This window comes from Phocoena phocoena, chromosome 15 (assembly GCF_963924675.1).
Source record: "Phocoena phocoena chromosome 15, mPhoPho1.1, whole genome shotgun sequence".
Lineage (NCBI taxonomy): Eukaryota > Metazoa > Chordata > Mammalia > Artiodactyla > Phocoenidae > Phocoena > Phocoena phocoena.
Window position 1 is genome coordinate 30,719,051 of NC_089233.1, and position 13,583 is coordinate 30,732,633.

General features: G+C 47.4%; 1 pseudogene; it reads left to right on the top strand.

Moving 5' to 3' along the window:
* The first annotated feature begins 1,702 nt into the window (after positions 1–1,702).
* LOC136135309 (small ribosomal subunit protein uS11-like) overlaps positions 1,703–13,583 on the top strand; it is a 29,273-nt pseudogene continuing 17,392 nt past the window's right edge.

The window sequence follows — 13,583 nt, forward strand, 5'->3', positions numbered from 1 at the left end:
CCGGCCTGAGCACGTCTACCGCCCCGCCATGGCGCCGCGGCCTCCCTAGGGCCACCGCCGACCGCTCCGCGTAGGCCTGCCGGCGCCGCCGAGCCTACCCCGAAGACTGAGGAACGTCGTCGTTGCTGCCGCCGTCGTCGACGCCTCTGCGGTTGCTGGTCCCCGCCCACATGCTGACGGGGAAGCACCGCCCACTCGGCCCCGGCTCCCCTGCCCGGTTGGGGCGCGCCGGATCCGAGGGCTTCTATTGGTCCAATCCGACCGGTTCCGCTTGCCGGCCTCTAAACACAGCGCCGTGATTGGCTCATCGGCGTGTCCGCCTGACGTAACCAAAGGGCGAGGGGAAGGGAGTGAAAGGAAGGGTGAAGACGGAGAAGGAGGGGGAGGAGCTGACTGGTTGCGTCCGAGCCAACCTAAGGGGTGGGGGAGAGAGGGAGGGAGAGGGAGGGAGAGAGAGAGAGAGAGAGAGAGAGAGAGAGAGGAGAGAGGAGAGAGAGGAGGGAGAGAGAGAGAGAGGAAGGCAGGGGGAGGCAGGGAGAGAAAGAGGGGGAGGGAGGGAGAGAAAGACGGAGGGAAGGAGAGAAAGAGGGGGAGGGAGGGAGAGGAACGGAGGGAGAGAGGAAGGGAGGGAGAGAAAGAGGGGGAGGGAGAGAGAGAGGAAGAGAGGGAGAGAAAGGGGGGAGAGAGGGGGACGGAGAGAGGGAGAGGTAAAGAGCGAGAGAGTAAGGGAGGGGGAGGGAAAGAGAGAGAGGGGAGGGAGAGAGAGAGAGGAAAGACAGGGAGGGGGAGGGGAGAGGGGGGAGAGAGGGAAAATGAATTGCGCATGCGCACTTGCTCGCTGGCCAGAGGCAGTGGGCAGGAGTCACGTGACCCGGAGCTCTGCGCCCACATCCCACAGGAGGGCTGAGCCGGTTCCTCCAGGCCGTAGGGGACGCAAAATCAACTCCCGTGACCACTCTGCGGGGACGGAAGGGTGTGGTGGGTGGCATCCCGCTACTCCAGCCCCTTGGGCTTCCAAAGGGAGGAGGGAATCGAAGAAAGTGAATTAAACGCCCAACTTGAATCCAAGTTGGCAAAGTGCTTCGCCAGCTGTTTACTTCAGACCCATTTCTTAGATGGGCAAGTTGAGCCTCAGAGCCCAAAGAAAAATTTCCGAGATGCGAGGCTCGCGGGCTCCCACCAGCCTGCTGGGCAGACAGCAGGCACGCGGCTCGCTGCGCGTTGCGCGTGGGGGACCCTCTGGCCCGCCCCACTAAGACGCCCTGGCGCCCTCCGAGGACACCTTCCCTTGACCAGACCTCAGCGGCCGCGAATCTGAAAATAAACCTGAGTGGGAGACGGGGTGCCGAGGCCCGGCTGCGTCTGCGCCTTCGCGAACTTGGCGGCCCCCGCACCTGTCCCGAAAAAAGCACACTCCTGGGCCACGTGCGGCCGCCTGCCTCACGTGCCAGCCCCCGCCCCCCCCCCCCTCCTACTACCGGAATCCGCGTAGCCGCGCCGAGTGGGAGGCCCCGCTTCCAGGGGGAAAGTTCTGCGCCGACTTCTTGTTCGGCCTCCGTGCGCAATCGCCCGGTCAGCCTCCGCCGACCTGGGCTGCGCGACTGCTGTGGGCCAGCCGCGGGGCTGCGCGCAGCGGTCACCCAGCCGGGGGGCGTCCCCAGGGGCTCAGGGTCTGAGGAGTAAGCCGCCACTTAAAGGGACGATGACCGCACAGAGGCAAAACTGGCCCTCACAGTTTGGCGGCGGAGGCATGAGCCACTGGGGCTTGGAGAAGTCCCACGAGCTGCAAGAAAACCCTTCTACAAAGCTATTTGGCTGTAAAGCCATCACCTTGGGAATAAAATCTGACCTCCTCTCTGTGGGCTACAAGTCCCTGCAGGACCTGGCCCCGCCTCCTCTGTGTTCATCTCAACGCCAGTCTCTTCTTGGCTTGGGCTGCCCAGCCGCACTGGCCTTCTTTCTGTTTCCTCGGAAACTGCCTTTGCCCTCGCAGTTCCCTCTCTGGAATCTTTTCCTTCTCGTCGTCATTCCTCAAGGTTCCTCTCAAATGGCCCGCGAGCAGAGAGCCTTTGTCAGACCAGCCTCGTTAAAGCACCACCCTCCACACTCTCCTATTGCCTGGTTTTGTTTTTTCATAGCCTGTATCAGTATCTGAAATGATTACTTATGTGTCTCCTTTCACCAAAAAGTAAGTTCTTAGAGGGCAGGGAGCTTGGCAGTCTTGTTCCTGGTTGAATCTTAAAAAGATAAGGTTTAGAAAGAAAGGGGGATGGAAGCCATGGCAGGAAGGACCTGCCAGGCAAAGGTAAGGCTTGTAAAGGAATCCCAAATTCTTTAGGTCGACCAGAATGGGAGGGAGCAGCAGGCAGGGCACTTGTCCACTCAGTATTAGAGGAACACAGCCTAGGGTCTGTTTTGTACAGGCACTACAAAAACAATTTATTGATTCTATAATATGAAAATGTTTTTTCAATACAATAGGAAAAATCTTCAGTTATTTTTACAGCAAATAATTATCGTTATCATCATCATCTGAATGCATTGTAACGTTTTCTGTGATAAGTGAGATTCTTCTGGGAGCTACCAAGGTCTTAGGTGAATTTCTCTCTCTTTTTCTCTGTCCCACACAAACACACACACACATACACACAAAATGACTGGAGACCAGGCTACTGGCAAATGAGTTTTTTTTTTTTCATTCTAAACTGCCTTTTTTAAAACCTAAGCAACATTATTACACATCAACACCCGGTGGGTGCTCATAGCCAACCTGCAAAAGCTGTGGGGTGAGTCTCACAAGTGGCCACTGTGAAAAGCAGCATGAGCATGTGCCAAATGCTATTTCCCAGTGATGAGAATCAGGGAGGGCTTCCTGGGGGAGGAAGCGTTGTAGCTAAGCCATGAAGCACAGGCAAGGCTCCCTGAAGGGAGAGGCCCCTCAGAGTTGAGGGACTCATAGATTCAAAGGCACAGAAGTAGAAAGGGCTCCAGGAACCAGGAATGATCTGGTTTGACTTGAACTACATTCTCTTTCTGATGATGGTGAGATGGTGCCATCTCATCTGGCTTTCTAAATAATTGTACAGGCACTTCCTAGCTGAGTGTCCTTGGGCTAATTACTAAGTCTCTCTGAGCATAATAAATGGAGATGATGTTAGAAAGTCATAGGGTTAAAAAAGGGGTTAAAAGTCTCAGGATTAAATGATAAGTGAGGGGCTTCCCTGGTGGCGCAGTGGTTGAGAATCTGCCTGCCAATGCAGGGGACACGGGTTCGAGCCCTGGTCTGGGAAGATCCCACATGCCACGGAGCGACTGGGCCCGTGAGCCACAACTACTGAGCCTGTGTGTCTGGAGCCTGTGCTCCGCAACAAGAGAGGCCACGACAGTGAGAGGCCCGTGCACGGCGATGAAGAGTGGCCCCCGCTCGCCGCAACTAGAAAAAGCCCTCGCACAGAAACGAAGACCCTACACAGCCAAAAATATAAATAAATAAATGAATTAATTAAAAAAAAAAAAAAAATGATAAGTGAGGAGAGAACAAACTCCTACAATCCCAGCACACAAAATCATTCAACAAAGACTAGCACTCAAGGGGCCTGGGAAAATGCTTCTGGGTTAGCCTCCAGCCTTGGAATTGGGAGGCTGTATGAGCCACAGTGAATATAAGACCTTTCAGCTAAGATCTGGAAACTTCAATCCATTTAAAGTAACCAGAAGGAATTCCCTGGCGGTCCAGTGGTTAGGACAGCTTTCACTGCTGAGGGCTCGGGTTCAATCCCTGGTCGGGTAACTAAGATCCTGCAAGCCTCAAGGTGTGGCCAAAAAAAAATTTTTTTTAATAAATAAAGCTTCTGAGTTTTGCATCAAGCTTAAAAAGGCCTTCCCCACTCCAAGATTGTTAATGTGATTGAATTAAAACCACAATGGCAACAACAACAACAAAAAAAAACCCACAATGGCAGCCCATCTTTTTCCTAACCTTTTTTTTTTTTTTTTATTGTGGTACACGGACCTCTCACTGTTGTGGCCTCTCCCGTTACGGAGCACAGGCTCTAGACGCGCAGGCTCAGCAGCCATGGCTCACGGGCCCAGCCACTCCGCGGCATGTGGGATTTTCCCAAACCGGGGCACGAACCCGTATCTCCTGCATCGGCAGGCGGACTCTCAACCACTGCGCCACCAGGGAAGCCCTTCCTCACCTATTTGTCTACCGAGCAGAAATGTCAAGACAATAAAGGATACCAATAGCTTCTCACGATACATAATGCATGCATTCATCACAGTGGGCAGCAAAAGTGGTCTCATGGATTAATTACTGCTAGAAAGGTCAAAGTTAGACTCGAGGACATGAGACAAAAGACATAAAAAAAGTCAAAGAAAAAAAAGAAAAGTCAAATCATATTCAAAAGGCAATACTAATAACAAGATAAAATAAAACATCTTTTATTTAACATTTAACAGCATACAGGGACTTCCCTGGTGGTCCAGTGGCTAAGACTCCTTGCTTCCACTGCAGGAGGCATGGGTTCGATCCCTGGTCGGGGAACTAAGATCCCACTTGGCACAGCCAAAAAAATAAATAAATAAAAAATTTTAAACAGTAAATAAATAAAAAATAAAGTGAGTTAAAATTCACATCACATGAAATTAGTCATCTTGCATACAATTTAAAAAATAATTTTGTCACAAAAATGCAAACAGCATCTTAAAAAAAAAACACCTAGCAAAAACGTTGCTGAAATCTAATATTGTTGCAATCAGAAGAGAGAAAAATAATCATGATGATCATTTCTCGAGGGCTGACTAGGCACCATGCACAGAAATAAATGACTTAGGTCAGCAGTTCTCAACTGGGGGTGATATTGCCCCCTCACGGGACACTTGCTAATGTCTAGAAACATTTTGGTTGTTGTAACTGGGATAGGGGAGACATTGTTACTGGCAGCTAGTGGGTAGAGACCAGGGATGCTGCTAAACATCCTACAATGTACAGGATAGCCCCACAACAAAGAATTATCTGGCCCAAATGTCAGTAATGCTGAGGTTGAGAAACCCTGATGTATATCCATCGATTGTCTCCTTTTACAGATGAGGAGACTGAGGCTTACAGAGGTTAAATAACTCATATAAAACCACCCAGCTCGGACATCCCTGGTGGTGCAGTGGTTAAGAATCTGCCTGCCAATACAGGAGACAGGGTTCAAGCCCTGGTCTGGGAAGATCCCACATGCCACGGAGAAACTAAGCCCGTGCGCCACAACTACTGAAGCCCACGTGCCTAGAGCCCGTGCTCCACAACAGGAGAAGCCACCACAAAGAGAAGCCTGCCACTGCAACGAAGAGTAGCCCGACTCGCCGCAACTGGTGAAAGCCCACGCGCAGCAACAAAGATCCAACACAGCCAAAAATAAATAAATTTTTAAAAAGCAAAAAAACCACTCGGCTTGTAGGCAGTAGAACCAGGATTGAAACTCAGGCAGCCTGTCTCCAGAATCACCATCCTTTGCTGAAGCAAAGACAGCAGGAGGGGCATGACTTAGTGAGAAGATCTCTTGGAGAAGAAGGAATCCAAACATCTCACTGAGAAGACACATATTCCCAGTCCACAGTCTGATCTTTCAATGAACCAGGATGGTGAAATGAACAGATGAGGAGCCTCAGGCTCTCCACAGGCTGCTTGAGTGTCCTCAAGACATGGCTTCCCCAAAAGTGAGTGAGCTGAGAATACCAGGCAGAAGTTACCCTTTTCATGACCTAGCCTCAAAAGTCCCACGGCATCATTCTGCCACATTCTATGCCTTAGACGCAACACACTGTCTGGGCCACATTCAAGGAGAGGGGGGAATTAGACCCCATCTACTGAGGAGAGGAGTGTCATAGATTTGGAGGACATGTTTTATTTTATTTTTTTTTAAGATTTATTTGATGTGGACCATTCTTAAAGTCTTTATAGAATTTGTTACAATATTCTTCTGTTTTATGTTTTGGTTTTTTGGCCACAAGGCATGTGGGATCTTAGCTCCCCGACTAGGGATTGAACCTGCACCCCCTGCATTGGAAGGCGAAGTCTTAACCACTGGACCACCAGGGAAGTCCCATGGAGAACATGTTTTAAAACCACCAGATCTAGATTTCACCCAGGCTGCATTCAGCTCTCTAATGAAGGTGGGATTCTCTGATTGTTCAAAAAATCCTAGACTCCAAGGGTGACCCAGAAGGCCCACAACTCACCTTCCAAAGTCATCTTGTACAGAAACAGGAGGTGAGTGTTCCAGCAAGTAGGGAAGGAAGGTGGAAGAGGTGTGTTCTGATTCCCCTTTTTGATGCCTTTCTGAGAGCATAAATGGCATGCTCATGATTGGGTCCAGTTACAACCCACTTACCTCTTTTGGTAAACTGAAGGTAAACTCTTGTTTTAAACAGTAACACAGATTGAAAACAAAGATAAGTTTTAAAGAAAGAAAATTTTAACAGAAATTGGAAGCCTTATATGTTCTCCTCCCCTTGTTATGAAATACAGCTAACCTAGGGCAAGTAAATTCTACCCGCCTTAACAAACAATAGAAAATAGTGCTGCTAGTCTGTTATCTATGAGACAAAAAATCTTTTACCCAGACGTGTCACAGAATCTCAGACCTCATGGGGGAAATGGTGGATTTTCCTAAGGATCTCTCAAAACTGAGCACGGAATGGGATAATATATATAACAGAGTCTGCTAGCTCCCTTCCCAATTATCAGTCCACAGTTGTTCTTTGCTAACAGAGCCTACATTTTATTCAAGTGGGCAATGTGCCCTTTTTCTTTTTTTCAGGTATGAAAACACAACATTTTATTGGGATAATGGTTCAGATGGCTCCTTTTGAGGCATTATAATGTCCAAGGCCATTTTATTTTGGAGGAGAGCTTTTTTTATTAGAGACATTCCAGTGTTCAGGAAGAATGGGCTTTGTTGGCCATCATTTAAGCTTTTCTGGGTGAATTTAGCAAGGGCTATCATGTCCTCCAGGCCAATGGAAGGAACAAAGATGGCAACCAAATGATCGTACCTGTGGGAAACCAAACGTGCCCAGCTGGCCTTGAAGAGAAGGAGGTTGGCAGCTTTAGGAACTTAATGTGTCCGTCTTAAGAACTACATTTCCCAGCATCCCTTGAAATTAAGGGAGGATGATGAAATAATAAGAGGAAGTCATTGGGTGGGGCTTCCAGGAAAGCTACTTAGAGGGAACTGACTTAACTTGCCCACTTGCTACTTCCTTCTTCCTTCTACCTAGAGCACAAACAAGATTGCAAGGGCTGCAGCAGCCATCTTTGACCATGAGGTAACCTTAAGGAAGGAAGCTATATGCCAAGGATGGTGGAACAGAAAGGAGGATATCCCGAACCGGGGTACGAACCCATGTCCCCTGCATCGGCAGGTGGACTCTCAACCACTTCGCCACCAGGGAAGCCCCTCAAAGGATTTTTTAAAATTTATTTATTTTATTTTTGGCTGCATTGGGTGTCTTGCACGTGGGCTTTCTCTAGTTGCGGTGAGTGGGGATTACTCTTTGTTGCGGTGCATGGGCTTCTCATTGTGGTGGCTTCTCTTGTTGCAGAGCATGGGCTCTAGGCATGCGGGCTTCAGTAGTTGTGGCTCGCGGGCTCAGTAGCTGTGGCACACGGGCTTAGTTGCTCCACGGCACGTGGGATCTTCCTGGACCAGGGAGTGAAACCATGTCCCCTGCATTGTCAGGTGGACCCTCAACCACTGTGCCACCAGGGAAGTCCTCAAATGATTTTTTTAAACAGTTTTAAGTACATTCCTGTAGCCAGGTGTACAACAGCCCTGGCTGAGGGTCAAATACTTTTACCCACTTGAAGGCGTCCCAGGACATATAGTATCACCAGCAATGGTGATACCCCACTGCCCTCTCCCCCAGGTGGAACAATCATGTCAGCTTCAGAGTCAGGGTTGAGGGAGCAGAATTGGGCCTCTGAGAAAGGTGGAGCTTAGGGGATGCCCAGCCACGTACGTGTATATATAACAGGACCACGTGTGTCTGTGTGCTCTCCAGAATGTGTACATGGCCAGCAGTCCATGGGGTTTATGAAGGAGGGTATACCCCCTGCCTCAGGACTCAGAAGACAAGAATCTCTGAGCCTGCCTGCGTTCTTTCATACAAGCTCACGTGTGTCTGTGATGTAAATGGCACACGCCCCAGACGTGCCACCTTCATGCAGCTCACCGCCTGAACACCTACACTTTATGGGTCCCCAATACCCAGAATGTTTCTATGCATCATTCCCCAGACTCCTGCCACGATTAACATAACATTTCTTCAACTGATGCTCTGAAGCAGGAATCTGGACGCTGGCTTGAGACCAGAAATTGGGAGCTGGATCATATTAATAGCCAGGTTATTCTACTCATCCTTGGAGGACATCAACTAGCCCAGGAGCTAGCCCTCTAATTCATCTCTTCTTAAGCTGGAGGTAGCTTGAAATCAGCCACCATGGAAACTGGCACATGTGACAAATCAGAGATTTTCTTTCCTGAGAGTTGGTTGTTAAACATTTACCAGCACACCACTGATTTTACTTACATTTACCTATTCACATGCTCAGCAACTATTTAATGCTCTTATAAAGAATACCAGGAGCGGGGCTTCCCTGGTGGCGCAGTGGTTGAGAGTCCGCCTGCCGATGCAGGGGACGCGGGTTCGTGCCCTGGTCTGGGAAGATCCCACATCCCACATGCCACGGAGCGGCTGGGCCCGTGAACCATGGCCGCTGAGCCTGCGCGTCCGGAGCCTGTACTCCGCAACGGGAGAGGCCACAGCAGTGAGAGGCCCGCGTACCGCAAAAAAAAAAAAAAAAAAAAAAAAAAAAACCAAAGAATACCAGGAGCTTACAACCTAGTAAATGGAGACAGACGATATATAAGTATACATATAAACAAACCAGATAATTCTAGGTAGTGGTAAAGTACAAAGAAAATTAAATGAAACATCTGATATGTTGAATATACTTCTTTTATCCTTTTTTTTTCCCCGCACATCATATCATGAACAACTCCCCAAGTTATAAAAAGGTCTAAGGACCATTCTTTTTTTTTCTCATTTACAATGTTGTGTTTACCTTCGGATATACAGCAAAGTGATTCAGATATTTCAGATATATGTAAATATATATATATCTGAAAAAGAATATATATATTCTTTTCCAGATTCTTTTCCATTATAGGTTATTACAAGATATTGAATATAGTTCCTTGTGCTATACAGTAGGTCCTTGTTGTTTATCTCTTTTATATATAGTATAAGGAGCATTCTTCTTTTTTTTTAATTTTTTAATATTTTATACAATTTTAAAAGGTTACTTTCATTTACAGAATATTGACTATTGTTGTACCAGGAGCATTCTTCTTAATGGCTGCATAATATTTATTCCTTGTGGGAATCTTCTAATTTATTTAAGCATTCTCCTATAGTGCTGGGTTTGTCAACACTGGCACTACTGACATTTTGGGTCAAATAATTATTTCTAATTAATTTCTAATAATCATAGCTGTCCTATGCATCATAGGATATTGAACAGCATCCCTGACTTCTACTCACTAATGGCCAGGACCAGTTATGACAACCAAAAATGTCTCCGGATTTTGTCCGCTGGGGGGAAAAAATCACATCAGTTGAAAAATCACTGCCATGGTTGAACTTCCCATTGTCAAAGAAAAGGTTCCAATCGGCAGATGAGTCTCAGAGTGTAACCCTTGGCCCAGCATCATCAGCACCACGTGGGAACTTGTTAGAAACGAAAATTCTCAGGTACCTCTCCAGATAGAAGAAATCAGATATAAGAAATCAGAATCGCTAGGGGTCGGACCAGGCGCTCTGGGTCTTAACAAGCCCTTAGGGGATTCTGATGCACTCTCCAGTTTAGTAGGGGGCAGGGGATGAAGGTTTTAGAAATCAAAATAGTGTTTGATGTGGGAAGCTCCCACAATGCGTGTTTGTGGTTGCATCGTGAGGACGTTTTCCTCTCTGGCTGATCCGCGGCTGGCATAGGCGATTAGTGCAAATTAGCTGAGTTCAGGTGTACTTTTGACTTAAGTACCCGCTTTCAGCGCAAGATTACCAAACACCTCTTATTTTTTCCCCAGGGAGGCTCTAGGAGGCTCCAGGGCCAAAGACAAAATTAAGAATAGAAAGCAAATGGGTCAGCTGACTCTAGGCTCTAACCACCACTTGCGTTTTGCCACTGCATGTAAACCTTAGTTCTTTAAATAAAGACCATTTTGGTCTTTTCAGATACTGAAGAACCACAGAATGCAAGGCCAAGCCAAGATGTGCTACTAGCAGTTACCTCTTGCTCTTGTGATCATCTTGGACCTCAGGCTACCATGAATTCAGTTCAGAAATATGGGGGTTCATAGGTTTTCCTAAATGGGGGCAGATCCTTGCCTAGCGCTGGAACCAGAGATCCTCTGGTCCAGTGGGTCTCAATAGTGACAGCACTGCCCCATCCCCGGGGGCGTTTGTAAAGGGGGCTGTGGGCTGGGTTATCACAGTGAGAGGGACCTCTGGCATTTAGTGAGTTAGTGCAGTGATCGTTAAGCATCCTGTTAGAGTGCTCGTGGGAATGTAAACTGGTGTAATCACTTTGAAAAATAATTCAAGAGTTTCTTTTAAAATTCAACATATGCGGGGGAATTCCCTGGTGGCGCAGTGGTTAAGAGTCCTCCTGCCAATGCAGGGGACACGGGTTCGAGCCCTGGTCCGGGAAGATCCCCACATGCCGCGGAGCAACTAAGCCCGTGCTCCACAACTACTGAGCCTGCGCTCTGGAGACTGAGAGTCACAGCTACAAGCCCACGAGCCGCAAACTACTGAAGACCGCACGCCTAGAGCCCGTGCTCCGCAACAAGAGAATCCACCGCAATGAGAAGCCCGCGCACCGCAAAGCAGAGTAGCCCCCGCTCTACGCAACTGGAGAAAGCTCACGCACAGCAACCGAAGACCCAACACAGCCAAAAATTATAAATAAGTAAATAAATTTATAAAAAATAAAATTCAACATACACTTATGATAAGACCTAGCCACTCCTAGATACTTATCAGAGAGAAAAGAAAGCCTACGTGCACATTTATACACAAATGTTTATACCAGCTCTATTTGTAACAGCCCCAAATTGAAGGCAACCTGAATGTCCATCAACAGGTGAAAGATACAGGGGCTATTGTACGTCCTTACAGTGGACCCGGCGATCCACAGCGATACGAAGGATGGACTATTGGTACCTAATACGACGCGGATGAATCTCAAGATAATTGTGTTGAGTGGAAGAAGCCAGACAAAAAAGAGTACGTGCTTTATGATTCATTTCCTTTACATACAATTTTGAAAAAATGCAAGCTAATCTATAGTCACAGAAAACAGATCAAAGGTTGCTGGGGGACGTGGAAAGGGGGGCTTACAGCGGGGATCCCATTGTAATCTCCTTTGGGAAAGGAAACAGTTTGGGTGATAATTATATTAATTAACTCCCCGTGGGGCAACTCGAGACCTGGCAGCTGGTTTCTTTCAACCGAGGGAGAGAGAGAAAGAGGGTGCTGTTCAAGACTTTTGATAGAGCTGAAATCCCCAGCTCCCCTCCACCCCTTCCTGGAGGTCGACGGTTGGGTGCTAAGAGTTCTAACCCTCCCGCCACTTGGTCTTTCTGGTGAGCAGCCCCATCCTGAGGCTGTCTAGGGGCCCCACCCTAAGCCGCCTCATTAGCCTAAACTCAGGTGTGATTGAAAGGGGCTTCTTGTGAATAACAGAAGCCACCCCTGTCACTCAGGAAATTCGGAGGGTTTTAGATCTGTGCCAGGAAGCAGGGATGAAGACCAAATATATTTCTTATTATGCTATAGAGGTTAAACAACTTAAACAAGCTCCCATGGCCCTTGGCTGGCTGTCCTCTGGCCACCCTTCCAGGTCCACTCTGCCCATTCTTCTCTCGGCTACCAGCACTGGAAGGCTGACCAGTGTACCCCATGTCCACAAACTGGGATATGCCCTCTCATCTCCAGTAGTCTAGATGATGGGAGCCCAAAAAGAGAGCAGAGGGAGGGACATGAGTCAGGGTACTTATTCCCCCAGCTCCTTACGGGTGGGGTGGCAGCAGGCTACCCATTCTGACTACTGGTGACCACTCCCTCTCCTTGCCTTTCCAGCACAGGAGAGGTAACTCAGCTGTCATTGGCCTCCAAGTACAACATGATCCCCTGTACTGCTCTCTCCTCAACTCACCCAATTTGAGCGGCCACCTCTCTGGTGCAGGGACCTTGACTGATACAGAAAATAAGCAGTAGGGACTGCCCTGTCGGTCCAGTGGTTAAGACGCCGCACTTCCACTGGGTGGAGGCCGGGGGGTGGGGTTTTGATCCCTGGTCCCCAGTCATGGAGCTAAGAACTAAGATCCTGCATGCCTCAGGGTGTGGAAAAAAGGAAAAAGCAATAGAGCTGGGATTGGCCTAGTGTGATGTGATATAATTATTTGTCACGTTCCTTTCTAAAGTGCACTTTGATGGCTAAATACATAGAAATCACATTATTCAATGTAGTAGATCAAAAATAACTTTAAAACTTAAAACTAGGGCTTCCTCGGTGGCGCAGTGGTTGAGAATCCGCCTGCTGATGCAGGGGACACGCGTTCGTGCCCCGGTCCAGGAAGATCCCACATGCCGCGGAGCGGCTGGGCCCGTGAGCCATGGCCGCTGAGCCTGCGCATCTGGAACCTGTGCTCCGCAACGGGAGAGGCCACAACAGTGAGAGGCCCGCGTGCCGCAAAAAAAAACAACAAAAAAAATTAAAACTAATTGTTTCTTATCACAAAATCAAACATAGTCATTGTAAGGAAATGTAAAAATACAAATAAATGGAAAGAAACCAAACTCTTGGCCCACAACTCAAAAAACAAATGTAATATTTTCATACGTATCCTTCCATTATTTTTTCTCTGCATATACATATATACATTTGTTTTACAAAATTAGAATTTTACTATCAGTGCTGTTTTTCATCTTCTTTTCCCTGCCATAAATTGTGATTAGCTACTCACACTTTTACATCCTTTTAAATGGTTGGTTGGCATTGGATTGTGGGGTTATGTCATCGATTTTAAAGCTAATTTTCTATTTGGGGCACTTAGTTTATTTTCGATTTTTGGTTCCTACTAATATACCGTACTGAGTTGGATTGAGGTTTTTTGTTTGTTTGTTTGTTTGTTTTGGTCAAATCTTGGCATATGTATTTATTTTCTTCATATAAATTTCTAAACATAGAACAACTGATGGATTCAAGTGGCACATTTTAAGACTTTGGGTGCGAAATGTCAAACTTCCTCCCCATCTTGACCCTAACTCCAGACGGCCTATGAAATGTCTGTTTCTCTACATCCCCACCAACACCGCATATTAAATATTTGCTTAAAAATCTCTACAAATCACTTCGGTGTGATATTTTAATGTAATTAAATGTATTCTATCTGAAAAAAATAAAAGGTCTCTCTTTAAAGCATAAATGCAAATCAAATAAGTTAAAACCAGCCTTCCTTTGA